This window comes from Leptodactylus fuscus, chromosome 7, assembly GCF_031893055.1.
Source record: "Leptodactylus fuscus isolate aLepFus1 chromosome 7, aLepFus1.hap2, whole genome shotgun sequence".
NCBI classification, from domain to species: Eukaryota; Metazoa; Chordata; class Amphibia; order Anura; family Leptodactylidae; genus Leptodactylus; species Leptodactylus fuscus.
The window spans coordinates 110730399-110734756 of record NC_134271.1 but is presented as its reverse complement, the minus strand read 5'-3'; positions in this window follow the sequence as shown (position 1 = coordinate 110734756).

Below are 4358 nucleotides of genomic sequence, written 5' to 3'. Positions count from 1 at the left end.
AAAGTGTCCCACCCCCCTCCTGTCTCAGGAAGCATTAGTGAAACAGGAAAGGGGAGGAGGAGCAGCTGCAGCGTGACAGAGACACAGACACAACCTGTATGTGACCCCAGGAGTCCCTATTTCCTCCCTCCTGTCAATCAGTGAGCATACTGTACTTTTGCAGTCTGATTGTCACATACAGGTATAATATAATTCCCCCTGAGCTTTACTAGAGGGGTATTCTTATGTAATACTCCCTGAACATAACCAGGAAGTTTATTGGCGCTGTGACCCAGACATTTACCATTGTCCAGGTCGCAGCGCCAAAAAAAAGTCGCACCAAACACACAACACACACACAAAGTTGTGAATAAAGTTCACATTTCACTCAATCCCTGTCCTGTCTATACCTGAGCTTTGTAGAGTAAAATACACCTCTAGCGATATCCATTACATGCTAAAACAATAGTAATAACAATTATCACAGAGATGAACGTATAGTTCTATAAAATTTGTATAGGTGGATGGAAAATAACATTTTTATTTAAAGTCCTATTTAATTTGCATGCACAAAATGGGATGGCGCATTTCTGCTATTTTGGTGTTTATTTAATACTCGCCCCTGTAAATATATACATGTGTAGTATGTATGAACTCCTCCTTTTAGTAAATTTTTTCAAAAAAATGTTTTGTGTTTGTCACAAAGTTGCATGAAGGTGGATGTGGCTATTGATGACCCATTGAGACATATGTAATCTTCAGGTAGTCTACTTTCAAAAAATATATAGGGTTTAGGGGTTCACTTACTTTTCACAGTGTGTAATCCCTACATTTTATAGGATGATACTTTTTTTAACATTTCCAGCTTCAAAGCTGATTTTCTGAAGACTCGTGCATGCGGGTGTAGGCCATAGTGATATGTATGAACTCTGCACATGTTGAACTCTTATTTTTAGAGCTAGTTTACACGGGGGCAATGAGACAGATTTTGACAGCGGATTTCGCCTCAAAATCTGCCTCGATACAATGGTGGTCTATGGAAACTGCTAGCTTTCGTTTTTCTGCTAGCAGTTTGTTGCATGACCTTTCTTCAGGAAAGCAATAAAAGTGAATGGGAGGTGAAAAACGCCTAGTGTCTTATTTGCAAAAAAACGCCTAGCATTTTTTACAGTCCATTCACTTTAGGGGAGGAGAAAACCGCCTGGTCAAGGTCAAAAATTAAGAAGTGGTTTTTTTCAAGACCAAAGTAAGTCAGGCGGTTTTTACATGTGAACTAGGTTTTGTGCATATAATTTATTGTTTGGTTTCCGCTTTTAACAACTAATATACATTTATTTGCATTTTTTCATAAAACATTCACTTTAAATCAAAATTGCATGAAGTTGCCTGTTCATATACAGTACCAAGTGGCATTCTGACAGGTGTCTACTTTAAGAGAATATATAGGGGGGGGGGGGAGGGGTTGGATGCCTTTTTAATGTTGCAATTTAGCTTTGATTTGTCCATCTCAAAACTGTGAAAATTGCTCTGGCTACTGGAGGTAGACCCTTGGCAGTGAAAGGGTTAAAGGAAGTCTGTTTTTGCTAAAATCACTTTGTATATAAGCATATCTACAAATAGCCTTTATAAAGGCTATTCCAGGCATACCTCTTATTTTTTTTCTTTCAGCGGTTTTTCCACAATTCTGGTGTTAGGAAAGCAGATCTGAACAAATAGTGAGAAGCAGTACTAGATACACTGATCACAATGGTTAATATGGCACTGTGTGTCCAACACCCCCCAGGCCGCACCAACTCCAACCCCACAGTGGTGTTCACCAGAGCCCCAGAAGGTGGGGATATACTTTGCGGCACTGCTGGGCACAGCGGTGCAGGTCGGGAAACGCCAAACACACAGCGCACCACAAATCACAGTAAACCAGAAACTGAGATCTCTTACCAGCAGATGTCTTGGGTATCGGTGCAGATCCAAAGATTCCGAACGCTATGGCGGGTGGTTAGCAGGTGGCAGCAGAGAGTCAGGTTTTCTTCATATGCAAATCATCTTCACTAAGCACAGGGGGCGTCATCAGGAGTTCAACGTCTCCGCCTCCATTAAGCAATGCCCCCTTACTCAAATATGTTTCTTCAACTAGCTGCATCAAAAGCAGCTAGTTACATTGGTGCGATCTAAATCTCGCACCTCACTCATTCAAGAAGAGAGTAAAGATGACGCACAGCGCCTGCACAAGATTTGGATTGTGCCAACATCACTAACCGCTTTTCACGCAGCTACTTGAAGAAGCATTTTTGAAAAAGTGATTTTAGCGATGATAGACTCCCTTTAATCCTACTGTATTGATCCTGTCAAAAAAAACATCCCATCTCAAAAATATATCTTTACTGCTTTGAACTAACCATTGCTGTCAGCCATTTATAAAGGAGCTGAAGTTGTAGTCAGGTTGGGTTACAATAGAGGAGTCAGAGTTAGTAGTTTGGTCTATGGACTCCACAGTCCTGATCTTTACAGGCTTAGGTCTCTTACTTACCATTTATATATTTGTACATTGTTATTAGGTCACTCTTGATAATCTGCCTTGGCACTGCAAATCATCCATCTTATAAATTACGTATCTTGTTCATCCTGTAGTTTAGCCATGTCCTTCTTGTACACAATATTCCATGTATGGCCTAGAGATGTGTATAGAGGTGGAATTATATTCTTTTGATGCTTCCCACGACTTTATTTACTTTGGCAGCAGCCGCCTGGCACTGACTGCTAGAGTTAAGTTTATCCTCCTCTGCAATGATTACTTTACAGAGCTTAGTGACATCTGCAAATATTAAAATTCTACACTATGAATCCACTAGTACAAGGTCAATAGTAGACATATAAAAAAAAAAGCATCCAATGCTGACCCCTGTAATACTCCACTGATTATAACCAATTATAACCTCTCTGTTTCCTAATATTGAGCAAGTTGCTAACCCAATAACACATTTCCCCTAATCCAGCATTCCCATTTTATGTACTAATTGTTTATGTGGTACATTATCAAACATCCACATCCAGTATCAGACATCCAACAACATACCTCCCAACCATCCCGGATTCAGTGGGATAGCGCTGCTGTCAAAGGCGCCAGAGGCACCATTTTCCCGGCGGCGCATGGGCGCCGCCATTTTGGCAGGGATCGCCGGCTCCTGGAGCATGCTCCAGGGCCGACGTCATGTTGCCATGACAGCCGGGAGCCTTGTTAAAGGCTCCCAGCCGGTCTGCAAATTCTCTCTTTTGCAGGCTGGTGTATGCAGCCTGCAAAAGAGATGATGATTTTTTGCAATGCATTGCAATGCATTAGCATTGTAATGCATTGCATTAGTGATCAGACCCCCTGGGGTTCAACACCCCTAGGGGGTCTAATAAATGCAAAAAAAAAAAAAAAAAAGTAAAAAAAAATATAAAAAAATATAAAAAGTATTAAAAGTTCAAATCACCCCCCTTTCCCTAGAACAAATATACACTCACCGGCCACTTTATTAGGTACACCTGTCCAACTGCTCGTTAACACTTAATTTCTAATCAGCCAATCACATGGCGGCAACTCAGTGCATTTAGGCATGTATACATGGTCAAGACAATCTCCTGCAGTTCAAATCGAGCATCAGTATGGGGAAGAAAGGTGATTTGAGTGCCTTTGAACGTGGCATGGTTGTTGGTGCCAGAAGGGCTGGTCTGAGTATTTCAGAAACTGCTGATCTACTGGGATTTTCACGCACAACCATCTCTAGGGTTTACAGAGAATGGTCCGAAAAAGAAAAAACATGCAGTGAGCGGCAGTTCTGTGGGCAGAAATGCGTTGTTGATGCCAGAGGTCAGAGGAGAATGGCCAGACTGGTTCGAGCTGATAGAAAGGCAACAGTGACTCAAATAGCCACCCGTTACAACCAAGGTAGCCAGAAGAGCATCTCTGAACGCACAGTACGTCGAACTTTGAGGCAGATGGGCTACAGCAGCAGAAGACCACACCGGGTGCCACTCCTTTCAGCTAAGAACAGGAAACTGAGGCTACAATTTGCACAAGCTCATCGAAATTGGACAATTGAAGATTGGAAAAACGTTGCCTGGTCTGATGAGTCTCGATTTCTGCTGCGACATTGGATGGTAGGGTCAGAATTTGGCGTCAACAACATGAAAGCATGGATCCATCCTGCCTTGTATCAACGGTTCAGGCTGGTGGTGGTGGTGTCATGGTGTGGGGAATATTTTCTTGGCACTCTTTGGGCCCCTTGGTACCAATTGAGCATCGTTGCAACGCCAAAGCCTACCTGAGTATTGTTGCTGACCATGTCCATCCCTTTATGACCACAATGTACCCAACATCTGATGGCTACTTTCAGCAG